Raw genomic sequence first — 13,261 nt, 5'->3', positions numbered from 1 at the left:
TGACAAAACCCAGAAAAACTTTGGACTTCTTTAACAAACAAGAGGGAGATGCTGGTCTCCTGCAAAGTCCAAAAGACTACCCTTTGGGAGCCTTCAACATAAGCTAGACCACTGTTTCTCAACCTGGCTGGGGAATTCTGGGAGTTGAAGTCCACCCATCTTCCAGTCGCCAAGGTTGAGAAACCCTGACTTAGATTGTCACGCTGGGCAAAACCGTCAGGCTTCGAAGAAAAATAACCAGCTTGTGAAAGTTTTAATAAAAGGGATCTGATTGCTTATTTTCTACTAGCTATTTTATTTCTTAACTTCTCTACCACCCCAATTGTACAACACTGGTTTGAGAACCTGAAACAGCAATCTTGCAGTACACACAATAATGTAAGAAAACCATCAACATTAATGATAAAAGCTGTGCACGCTGCTCCCCCCTTCAGCTTCCATATCAAAGGCCTACTGAAAAAGGAAGATTTTCAAAATCTTCCTCAAGGCCAGGAGGGAAGTAGCCAGACGTATTGATCCTATTTATTCCACACAATCACTCTCTCTCTCAGCCCAACCTCACAGGGCTGTTGTTGTGGGGAAAAAGGGAAGAGAGAGATTACTATGCACACTGCCTTGAGTTGTACAAAATAAAGACAGGGTATAAACTTAATATATCAGTGAACCAACAAGGCAAATACTTCTTTCTCTTCTCTTTTTGCATCCCATTTGCTTTTCAGGACTGGAGTCCCAGATTCTCTTCCATCCCACCCCAGCTCTAAGCATCCTTGAGGTGGATTTAAGAAAGCTCTGAAAACTTAATTTTATAAATCCAACGGATAGATGGAAGGGGTGGGAAGCAGATGCTGAGAATGGCGATAGGGCTGTTTTGCTATAAGTCTCATCAGCAAAGTTATACCACGGGGTATCAGGTTTAGAGGTTTAGGGTTTTATAATCCTTTAGAGCAGTGTTCCTCAAGCTCAGCAACTTTAAGATGGGTGGACTTCAACTCCCAGAATTCCCCCAGCCAGCATGCTGGCTGGGGGAATTCTGGGCATTGAAGTCCACCCATCTTTAAGTTGCTGAGTTTGAAAAACACTGCTCTAGAGGATTATTTTACTATGTCATGGTATATACTGATTGTATTGCTTTCATGTAATCTTAACTCGTTAGTTTTTATGGGGGGGAGGTGCAACAGAAATAAAACTTTGCTTTGGGTTTGTTATCTCCAGGGGTACTGCATTCAGAGAGCTGGAGCTACAACCAAAAAAGCTTGTACTCTGATCCATGCCCCCCTCTTCTCACTTCACGTGGGGGCAGCATCTTGATGACCTAAACAAGATGAGCCGGCTCGTTTTGCATAACTCGATCCCTAAGGTAACCTTGGTTAGCTGGTAGGTGAGTCCCATCGTTAATCAGTAATCCATGCTTTTAAAATTAATGTTAGCAATCCACCCCCCCCCCAGTGTGGGCGAGCATCTCCTAGTTCAAAGAACATCCCTTTATTTCAGCAATTACTGTTGTAATAATGCTAACTTAATAATGCTGGAGAGGCAATTTGATGTAGTGGTTAAAGGCAAGGGGTTAGAAACCAGGAAACCATGAGTTCCAGACCTGCCTTGGGCCCAAAGCCAGTTGGGTGACTTTGGGCCAGTCCCCCTCTCTCTGCCCTAGGAAGAAGCAGCTGGCAAGGGCCAACCACTTCCAAAAATACTGCCAAGAAAACTGCAGAGACTCATCTAGGCAGTTGACAGCAGCCAAGACTGATTTGGAAAAGAAAAAAAAAATCAATAGCTACACAGGGAAGATGTTCTCCATATCCCACCAGTATCTGTGCAGCAAACAGTTCACCTTCCTCTCTGAGTGCCTAAATTGAAGGAATAGCAGAAAAGTTACCAGACTTTACCATTTTTACCTTTTAGTTCATAAATTAAGCCATGGTTTGCTTAACTACGGCCCACTGAACCAGAACCGTTCACACCTAGAGCCGCCCCATCAGCCCAGAAAATAAAAAATAACAATAAGCCACAATTAACTGTATACAGGAAATGTTTGAAGGTTGTTATTTCTGCCAAAGCCAGCCAGCCATGGGAATTCTGGGAGTTGAAGTCCACACATCTTCAAGTTCCCGAGGCTGAGAAACACTGAACTGCATTAAGCCATAACCCACAATCTAGTTCAATGTTTCTCAACCGTGGGAACTTGAAGATGTGTGGACTTCAACTCCCAGAATTCCCATGGCTGGCTGGGAATTCTGGGAGTTGAAGTCCACACACCTTCAAGTTCCCGAGGTTGAGAAACACTGATATAGTTTGTTTGGTTTGGGCCCAGCATGAACCTTAGTACAGGTGCTCGTTTTCCACTTCTTCCAAACAGGTTGAGAAGCCCAGAGCTAAAAAAAAAAAAGGGGGGCCAGTGAGAAACAGGACAACATCATTTCTGTGCTTCAATCAACCCACAAACACTAGGCACCAGTAAGAACTTAATGCAGTTAGTGGCCTTTTTTTATCGCAGAATATTGAAATTCAGCAGGGAAATGAAAACTGAAATGAGGCCAAAAAGGAAGAGACTTAATTGGCAAGCTCCAGCCCTTGAGAGTTAACTGCACCATGGAAAAGGGGTGCAGTTAAGGGGAGAAGCAGAACGGTGAGGATACCCCGTTTTGTTGTAGCGCCCTTCTGCTAAACTGAGGCTGGGCCCCACTAAGCCATGAGGACTAGCTGCATATACAAAGAGAGGAGGAATCTGCAAGCCTTGGGGAAGATTGCAGAGTTAGTTCTTCTCTGCATGTACTTTTTTCCCTACCCCACTAATGACTAGGCTAATTTAAAGTCTGCTCCGTTCTGTAATTGGTGTCTGGAAACTCCATGACTTTCTATGCAAAAGCTTCACCCTTGTGTTTAATTAATGTCCAAAAGTGGGGGGCCTTCCACTATTCATTTCACCAGTTTCTTGAGGGCAGGTATTATTCCAGTGTTGCTATTTAGTTTCACTTGCTGGGCAAGCAAGAACACCAGAAGGATATAGGTCAGTGTTACCATGTTTCATGAAAAATCTGCAAGGAAATGTTGAGTTTGATCCAACACTGTTGCTTGTTTAATAAGCTACACCAGGGTTTCTCAACCTTAGCAACTTTAAGATATGTGGACTTCAACTCCCAGAATTCCCCAGCCAGCATGGCTGGCTGGGGAATTCTGGGAGTTGAAGTCCACTTATCTTAAAGTTGCTAAGGTTGAGAAACACTGAGCTACACAAACACAGTCGCAATGCTATCTTTCCACAATAGAGCTAAACGTTTTGCAACAGTAACAGACTACAGTAAGTTAAAAAAAAAAAAAACTACTCAATTTCCCGTGCTATTTGAAAAGGTGGGAAAAATAAAACATTTTTAAAAATTGTCATAGTTTTTGTAGCCTGTCCCGATTCATAGACTTAGTCTTAAACTGTCAGATCAATGGTCCAATTTCCAAATTATCTATACATTCAAACAAGTTTTCCAGGCCTCTCCACCTAAATCTCTAATCAATAATTCTCCCTTTATTTGAATGTGTGTGTGTGTGTGTATGTGTATATATATATATATACACACACACACACACACACACAAACACACACAGGTATTATAATAATCAATAATTCAAAGAGGACTGCAACAGATAGAAAACATGGCTAAATAACAGAATTATTCTCTTTAAATACAAATATCAGGGAGCTAACCTCAATGAAGAAACCAAGCTACTCTTGAAAAGTAGCTAGATCAAAATCTGAGAACTACAGAGTTATAGTTAGAGACCACCCCCTGTAAGGATAATTGCATGAAGTCTACTGAAGACAGTAAGAGCATTCTTAAAAACAACAGCTTTTCTGCACCTTTCTCAGACTGTAAGAGGAAAGACAGAATTGCTATTACAAAGAGGTCTCCTTATACACAGAATTTTTTAAAAATGCATCATGGGGACATCTGAGACATCCCATTGCATAAGATGCTATAAAGATGAACTGGCGAAGGAAGAAGGTTGCACAAATTGTCAGTAAATAATTAGTTTAGAATCTGTGGGCCTTTGGAAAGAACATAAAGGTTTGCAGGGGTAAAATGCTATTTATTCTGCAGCTGCAATGGATTTAAAGGTTAGCCTCACAGAATCCTCCTGTTTGTTCCATGGATGGAGCCAAACCAAGGTCCATGGCAGATTCCTACTCAGCCCCTGTCAGAGGGACCAAGTTGCTGTTGTGAGAGCGTACAATAGTGGATTTCAAGAGACAAACGGTCTGGGTCTGACATATAAGGCACTTCCCGTGATGCTGACTGGAGATAAGGAAGGGCCAAGATATTCCCTGCACATTGACGTTTTGAGTCACTTCATATCGTAGCCTGAGAAGTGCAGGAGAAAAGTCTCCTCCAAGTAATATTTCAGAAAAGCAAGAAGAAAAGTCACAGTCACAGTAAAACTACTTTTTAAGCACCCATGAGGGAGAGAATGACCCGGGAGAAGAAGTTTGCATTAAGGGTTCTCTTCTACGAAAACCCGCCTTTAAATACTGATCGATATCGATCGATCGATTGAAGCCCCTGAAGACAAAGCGAGGAGGAAGAAGCCGTCGCGCAGGACACACAGAGGTACCAAAGTGCCCTAAAGAAGTTGAGGACCCTCCTTCCACCCCTATTCGTATCGTTCCCCATCCTTTTGCCCCGCTTGTGAAAATGCCCGCTTTGCCCACTCCGTACTCTGCCGCCCTTCGGAGGCCGAAGCTGCCAAGGGCCGCCCCACACAGGCAGTTAGTTCCTTCTCTAACTCCTTCCTGCGTCTTCGCTGGTCGGAGGGAGAGAAGGAAAACAGGGTGGAAAGCATCTGTCTGAATGCCAGCGTGCTGGCCGAGAGAGGCCTCCGCTGGCTTCCTCGCGGCCTGCCTTGCCGGAAGGGAAGAGAAGGCCCTTGTTGGCCACCGCTGGATCGGCTTCCCGTATCCCCAGAGGAACCGGGCAAGGCTGGGAGGGTCAGAAGGGCACCCGGAGAAAAACCTGCTCCTCTCCCCAAGTCCTGGGCAGAATTAAACTGGAAAAGGAGCAGAAGGTAGGAAAGACTTTCTGGCCAGATTCGCACAAGACGGGTAACCTGCCATCCGCCAGTAAAACATCCAGCAACAGGGTGCGAGAAAGGTTACGGCCCTGTTTGGTCGCTGGATGGATCAACGCCGGCGGTGGCTTAATTGCAGCCACTAGGTTCAATGTGTCGCTGGAGGGCAGCCGGGGAGGCGGCGAGGGGGCCCTCAGAGGCGGGCGGCTCTTTTTCACCTTCCCTAAAGAACGGGGGAATGTCCATCTGTGGGGTGGGGGGCAGAGGGGAAAGGGCAGGGAGAGAGGTTTGGGCCACCCCCACCCCACCCCACCCCACCCCAAAAGGGTCCAGGCGAAGCCAGAGCGGCGGGGGGAGTCTCGCCAAGCGCTGGGGCTGGCCCTGCCCTTCCCAAGCCCGGTGCCTGCGATGACGGGCGAGGGGGTCCCAGGCCCCGCCGGGCACCCAGCTGGCCAGGAGGAGCGCGTCCCGCGGGGAGCGGGGGCAGAGCGAGTCCGGCTTCTCTTGGCTCGCGCCAAAGGGGAGCCGGGGCCCCGGGGCGGGCGGGAGGTCCCCGCGGGCGCCGGGGCAGGCGGGCGCGGGGATGACTCAGACTTACAGCGGCTGCCGGGCGCGGCGGCGGCGGCGGCGGCGGGGGGCGTCCGGTCTCCGCTCACAGCCCCGACGGGCGGGGGCTCCTCCGGCCCCGGGCGCGACGGCGACGGCTCCTCCCCTTCCCGAGCGGCGGCTCCCGAGCCTGCCCGCCGCCCTCGCCGCCACCGCGGTGCCGCTCCATGCACGGGGACGGCGGCGACCCAGAGAGGAGCGAGGGCGGCGGCGGCGGCGGCGGCGGCGGCGACGCTTCCAGCAGCCCGAAAGGATCCGCAGCACCGGGCGAAGCCCCTGCCCGGCCAGGCGCGCGCGCGGCGCTCGGGCTCCGCTTCCCTCCGCTCAGCTCAGCTCAGCTCCGCTTCGCTTCGCTCCCGGGCGGCGGCGGCGGCGGCGGCAGCGACTCCCCTCCCCAGCGCCCCGGCCCACGCGCCCCTGGCGCATGGAAGCCGCCCGTGGATTGGCCGGCTGAGAGGGCGTCTCTGGTTGGCCGCGGCGCGCACGCCACTCCGCCCCGAAGGGCACCCCGCGCTGTGCCCGGCGCCGCTTGCGCCCCGGGAGCGGCCCTGCCCACGTCGGCGCGGGCGGGGAGGGCGCCCCTTCGCTGGCCGGACCGTGCGGGCGGCCGCTGGCAGGGCGGGCGCCGGGGTGGGGGGGGGAGCGTGCACGCGTCGGGGTCCTGCGCAACCGTGGATGGCAGGGGACGGGGGGGGGGGGGAACAGGGAAAGTGTTCTTTAAAACAAAAAAAAGGGGGGTCAGCAAATGCCCTGAGGCTTGACCTTAAGGGGCCCCTTCAAGTACGAACTTGGCATGCTTGAAATTGGAGGAAGAAACGCCCGCTGCGCCGGCGAGCCTACTTCGATGGAGCTGAAAACGCCAAGGGTCTGCAAGTGGAGCGGGGAGAGTCGAGGAGGGTGCAGGGAAAACGGGACGCCGAGACTGAAGAGAAAGGCGGGTAAATTGGCGTCAACGGGCGCAGCAACCAGCTTTAGAATTGATAGCGGAGACGCTGGAGCGGTGGACGCCTTTTGGGCTGTAGGCTCGACTACCCACGGTAAAGGAAAACGCTCAAAAAACGCACCCTAGATCAGCCATGCGGGCCTCGGAAAAGAGATTCAGATGCAGCCGTGTGTCTTCAGGTGCAAAGACCAGAATCGTGCAAGCCGTGGTGGTCCCTGCGACCCTCTACGGAGGCGAAAGTTGGACTCGGAAGAAGCAGGAGAGGAAGAGTATTGACGCTTTTGCACTTCGGTGTTGGAGAAGACTCCTGAGACTGCCGTGGACAGCCAAGAAAACAAAGCGATGGACCGTCGAGCGAATCCACCCAGAGCTCTCACTCGAGCCACAAATGAGCAAGCTCAGATTATCATACCTCAGACACATTATGTGAAGGTCCAGCTCTCTGGAGAAGGTTCGGAAGCTGGGAGAGGTGGAAGGAAAGAGAAGAAGAGGACGAGCAGCAGCAAGGGGGATGGACTCAGTTATAGTAATGATGGGAGTGCTGTTAGAAGACTTGAAAGACCAGATTGGAGACAGATTGTCATGGAGAAGGTCTCTGTTGTTGCTAAGATTTGACTCCAACTTGATGGTACGCAATCAAAGTGTAGTGAGCCCCCTATTTGTGGCTTTAAATCATCATTTGATATAATCTATTTTGTAAGCCCAGCCAATTGTGGTTTATTCAGTAAACTGTGATTGAACAAAATATGTTTTATGTACATAACTCATGTGTTCACCCACACCTTGGATCAAAATGTGGTTAAGGCAGACCATCTAAACTATACTTTGTGTCCAAGTTTATTACGGGTAATTTACCATAACTGCATTTCAGCCAGAACTGGATGAGAGAGTTTTTTGCAGCTTTACCATCTGTTCCAGCTTCAGGAAGTTAGAACAACTGCAAAATCAGGCTGTAGCATCTGCACAATCTCATTTTGGGAGGTTTTCCCCTCCCTGCCCCATGGCAAGCCTGTGAATAGAGACAGAAAGGGGAGGCAAATTTCCTTCACTTGAGTCCCTGCAGAATTTTTTAAATTATGGACAGCCACTTCACAAAGTTGTCTGGGTTGCAAAAAAATTACTTTTTCCAGTCAAACCAGGAGGGGCTCCTTTGGTTGAGTTGTGTGGCACCAATATGGTTTGGCCTTGTTATGCAAACACACCCAATGAAAAGCAATTAGCTAATTAATAGTTCCACTACCAACACCCTGTCACGGTTTCTATAAAAAAAGTTATAAATGGGCGCTGTATCCCTCAAAGTGTTTGTGACCTAATACATGACTTAGGCCTAAGTCAAATGTTGCTTGTGTCTTTTTACCCATAATTCATTGAATAAACCAAGTTGAGAAAGTCAAAGAGCCTGACTTAGGGCCAGTTTACCTAGAAATGTCCCACTGCATTCGGTGGTTCTTTCCTCCAAACACCAAACCAAGCATTCGCGCTGCTGCACTCTTTAATTTTTAGCCAACCAATTTTAGTCACAATGGAAGTTCTCAAGAACTTGGCCACTTGTAGTTCTGCAGGTTTTTCAATCATGCAGTCCTGGGTGACAAGGCCAACTTCAACATTAGTCCTCTTTCTCATACCCTACCGATGGAGACTTTGTTCTCCGACAGTACCTTTATCCCATTTTCCAGAGTATGGGTGACCTCAACTCTAGTGAGGATGGATTTCAGCAGCAGCCACACTGGGACAGAATGCCCAGTTATGAGGAAAACACCAGATCTCAGTAAAAGGCTGCAGGGTGTGCAAAATCTGTTTCCAGATTTTGAAACTAGCCTTTTGCATTTCATTGTGGAACCAGCATTAGAATTTCTAGAAGCTCAGTGAATTGCATGTTTTATCTCATTGTCTCATGCTCTCTATTTTTTTTTAAAACACTGACTGGGGTCACATATCATACTAAGGTTCATTTGTGTTAAACATATGATGCAAAAAACAAAGAAAAAAAGTGAAACACATAATGAGCCAGCAAGAGACAGCCATCTTTTCGGCTAAAAGCACCCTCAAAATGGATGGATTTATCTTGGTGAAATACTATCCAGGTAGAGGTCATCTGTACTTCCAGAAGGAGAATATTCAAAATAATGGGGGCCACCACGAGAAGACCCATCATCTGGTCCACACCCTTGAACCTCTCAAGGAAGGGGGACTTCAATTGGCCCTCTCTAGCTGTCCAGACTGGACATTGCTTAATATATCCCAGAGCTGCACCACATGAAGGTTGATTGCTGAATGTAATAAGACAGATATATGATGAAAATAAAGCCTATGTGAGAATAATTGCAAAAATCTTTCCAGAAAGAAATGTTGAAAAAGGATGATTAAAATCACTGTCTCACTCCTTAAGATTGGAAACATACATAATAGGTTTTTAAAATTGAACAAATCTCGTACGCACAAACCAACTAGCCTAGGTTGTCTAACTATAATAAGCCAAGATTGGGTTTGCACAGCACATGAAACCATAAACCATAATTTAGAAACCATACAGCCTGGGTTTGTAGTACACCCAAAGCCAACATCAAATAAATGAAATTATTCATGCAGGGCATAAATTTAGCCATATTTATACGTGGGATTGCTTTCGGTCTTTTGATCAAATTTCACATCTGTTCAGAGTGGTGACTGGGATTACATATTGTGCTCAAGTATGAGTTGATGAAGTACGTATTTTTGCATACACCACAAGTGGCTACACTCTTGTTCACAAAAACACATGAAGCCAAAACTAAAGAAACCACATGTTGCCTTTGCTAGAAATACCAGATCTGGGTTGCAAACGTCTCTCTGGCCACTAGAGGGCAGAAGAGAGACAGAAGATAAACCTGCCACCTACTGGATGTCCAAATTTTGCAGCCCAGATCTGGTAGCCCTAGCAGTCTGCAAATGACAACTATATCAGAGGTTTAATATTTATTTTATTTTATTTACAAAATAGAGCGGCAGCCCAACCCCAAAACCTCTCTGGGCTGCTTACATTAAAAGTAATACACCATAAAAAAGAATCAATCTATACCTAAAATCCTGGTTAGACATTTTTCAGGTGTAAACAAAATCAAAAACATTGCATTGATTTCTGACTTGTTTCAGATACTGTGCAAAATCAATGGATGCTGTTAGGATGCGGTGAGAGACCACAGACAAGGAAATGATTTCCGTCTGCAACTCAGAAGATTTCCCAACAGGTGATTCAGAGGGGCAAGCTTCTAAAATATATTATCAATCCAGCGTACTCCTCTTCTGATCTTTTATCAATTAAACTGTATCCAGAATATGGCATCATTCTTATATTGAGAATATATATTATATAAATAATTAGCAGCAGATCATAAATATGTTATATTAAGAATGGGATTAATATTATATTCATTATATAATGGGATATACAGAAACTGATATGAAAGAAAGGAATCCAGGAGTTGGCTCGGCAGGGTTATTCCACATCAAAGTCATTTAAACCCAATCGTCTTTGGCAGAGCAATGCTTGCCAATGCGGCTCGGATCTTTCCCACCTCCATTTTGTGATGCTCTAACATCGGTTGCCTGGATATGGTGCACCAGCTAGCATCTAACCAAAGACACCACAAGGAACTCACTTTCTGAAGACCGGAGACTCTTTCAAGTCAACTTGATGTTCTGTGCATATTTTCCTCCCTCCCCACTTTTTAATGTATGGAAGATTCATGTCCATCTGCTGGAGATAAATTTAAATGTTCTGACCCTTCGTGCCACCTAGTGCCACAGCAAAGAATTACAGGCACATATCCAGACCAGCATGGCTTTGAACAGCATTTCCTTAGCAGTTAAGGCCTCTAAGTTTCCTGGAGTTCATCTCACATCACTCTCGAGGACCTGCTGCAGATTTGGGTGCGTTTCCAAGTTCAACTGAGTCACAAGCCAAGGCTGGAGGGTAAAGGCAGTGATGTGGGAAAGGTGGAAGGAAAGAGAGGAAGAGGAAGGCCAGCAGTAAGGGGGACGGACTCAATTACCATGACAATGGGGGCGCCCTTGGAAGAGCTGAAGGATGGGTTGGGGACAGATCATCATGGAGAAAATCTATTGATATGGTCACTAAGAGTTGACAACGACTTGATGGCACATAATCAATCAATTGATCGATCGATCAATCAAAGCAAAAGAAAGTCAGAGTTTATTGAAGCTCAGAACAAAAGCCGGACAAAGCCCAAACACAGTTCCTTTGCTTGACTCTTGTATTCAGAAGGGTGGGGCTACTTTCAGAACTGGAAACTATGCAGTAGGATTTACGTCTGTGCCATTTTGGAATATGAAACAATGTTCCAAAATACAGGTAGTCCTCGGTTAATGACCACTTGTTGACAGAAGTTACAACAGTGCCGAATGAGTGGTGGTTATGATGTGACCTTGGAGTTCCAGCTGTCCCAGCACCTCCTCAGTCACAGGATTGCAACTTGGGTGCTTGGCAACCGGCATGCACTTACGATGGTTGCCGCATCCTGCGGTCACGTGATCACCATGTGACCTTCCCTGCAGGCTTCCCGCAACCAAAGCCAATGGGAAGCCGGCAGGGAAGGTGGCAAGTTGCTTGGGTAAGTCTCCTCCACCTGTGCACCCTCCCCAGCCCCTCTGCGCTTGCACTGCACTTCCCGGCCACCTGCGCACCCCCTCGCTCCCTCTTCCACCTGGCAGCAGCTACTTACCTGCCAGCCACTCTGCTTCTGAGCCACCTGGGACTTCCCCACTGAATTGGGGAACCAACATTGGTTGTTGGATGTTGCAAGGAGGTCCTCACTTGACAACCCACAATCCTTGCTTAACCACGGCAATGGGGACCGCAGGGATTGCAGTTGCTAAGCGATGCAGTCACACGATGTCTCACTTTACATTGCTTAGCAATAGAAATTCTGTGGGTTGTTAAGCGAGGACCCACCCCAATGCAAGTCATTCCAGGCTTGGTCCTTCCCAGCCCCGAGCCTCAGTAAGGGAAGGGACTGCCTCCAACTCCCCCCACTTACTGATCTCCCCCCATCTTTGCCCTTCTGGCCACCCTGCATCTTGCCCTGTGGGGCAGCAAGCAGCCCCAGAACTGCGTGGCTCTGGGGCTGCTTGCCATGCGCCGGGAAGCCGCAGCCATCCCAGCCGCAGCCGCCTTCGCCACCCTGCACTCCGAGACCTGCCCCAGCTGAACTTCGCCAGTTTTCTTGCTCCTGCTGCTGACAAGTCATGCCCAGCCTGGCTGCTGGGCCAGGCTGGGCTGGGCTTTGGCTGCAGGAAAAAAAAAAAGTCAAAAGCCCAGCCCGGTCCAGGAGTGTGGCGCAAAGTAACTTTGAATGGTCGCTGAATGAATGGTCATAAGTCGAGGACCACCTGTAGAGTCTCTTCAAAGTATGGGAGCATTTGTTTTCTTCTTCCCTTCCTCCTGTTCTTAATGGCAAGTATTCTTGATGGTAACTCTTCCCTTTAGAATTTAGATACTATTTCTACAACCAACCGATTCTTGGAGAAAAAAGTAGGTTTTGCTACTGTATACTGGCAAAAATTCTCTTTACTGGATCCAAAACATACAAACATGTTTTGGGAGCCCTTCAGATGCAACGGCATCTGAAAAGAGTTTGAGGCTTCCATCGATCTTGGGAAAGACTTCAGACTACAAGAATGCGCTTTTTCTTATTCTTGAAAACAACAATGTGTCATCAGTTCACCACCAACCGTTAACTCTGCCAAGATATTACAGTATGTCCTGCATAGCATCATCTTTTCTGTCCAAGCAGAACTGTCCCTATATGTATGGGAACTTTTGACTCTCAGATTGGGGGCTCGGGGGGGGGCTGTCATTTTCTGCCCCAAAACTGCTGCCATTGCACGATCCCTACATGGCATGTGTACCATGAAATAGCATTCCTGAGCATGTTCTTCCCCGTTGACATGGACTTCCTTCCAAGGTTAAATCAGAATAATTTGGCAACAAACCACAGAGGCATTATTGACTCTCTCCCCATCTCCAAAATAAGCATTTAAGCAGATAAACCCAAGCCTAATTTTACTGAACTTCACCACTGCTCTTCCTCCAGTGCCACTGTGTCACGGCTGCAACCCTCGGAGGCTTGGAAACACACACATCCACACACACATAGCGTGGCCCCATTGCGAAAAGGTCTTTGCCCCTTTTCTCGGCACTTGGGATTGCAACCTATTTTCTGGAAGCAGCAGCAGCAGCCGTCGGGGCTGGAGTTTAAACAGTCAGGATAGCAGCAATGAAGCAGTTGAAGTTTATTGCACTGGGAGCACCAGGCAGAGAGGTAGCATGTTGCGTGTATCGTGCGTGTGTTACACTAAACCCACTTTTCCCCAAGTCTCGTATTGTTTTCATTGTTCCTTGGTGTTCATTTTGGGGTTTGGAGTTTTAGGGGAGGCGTGTACATTACGATGACATTAAAGGGAGGTGCGATGGCCAAAAGATTAGGAACTCCTGGTTTATAGCTAAGTGAACGGCATGAATTTAGGCAAACCATGATTTAGCCCATCCCCACACCACTCTTGGGACACGTATCCAGCTGTGATTAGCCTCATTCACCTCCCAAGGTTGCTAAAAAGTCCTGCTTTCAGAGTCCCCGGGAAGAACTGAGTGAGTGAACT

General features: G+C 47.8%; 1 protein-coding gene across 3 annotated transcripts in view; it reads right to left on the bottom strand.

The window, feature by feature from the left end:
- Nucleotides 1-6,089, bottom strand: part of PTPRA (protein tyrosine phosphatase receptor type A) — a 142,715-nt gene extending 136,626 nt beyond the window's left edge. For 2 of the 3 annotated variants that reach the window (XM_088133201.1, XM_088133200.1), the window contains exon 1: nucleotides 5,654-6,089. The gene's annotated coding sequence lies outside the window, so the exon portion shown is untranslated. The remainder of the gene's footprint in view (nucleotides 1-5,653) is intronic. The other variant, XM_088133199.1, reaches the window with a different exon arrangement.
- Nucleotides 6,090-13,261: the final 7,172 nt, after the last annotated feature.

The sequence above is a fragment of the Python bivittatus genome, unplaced genomic scaffold, assembly GCF_059951505.1.
Source record: "Python bivittatus isolate LINGU-HERP-01145 unplaced genomic scaffold, Pbiv_v1 ctg000070_np1212, whole genome shotgun sequence".
NCBI lineage: Eukaryota > Metazoa > Chordata > Lepidosauria > Squamata > Pythonidae > Python > Python bivittatus.
This window is presented reverse-complemented; position numbering and strand designations above follow the sequence as displayed.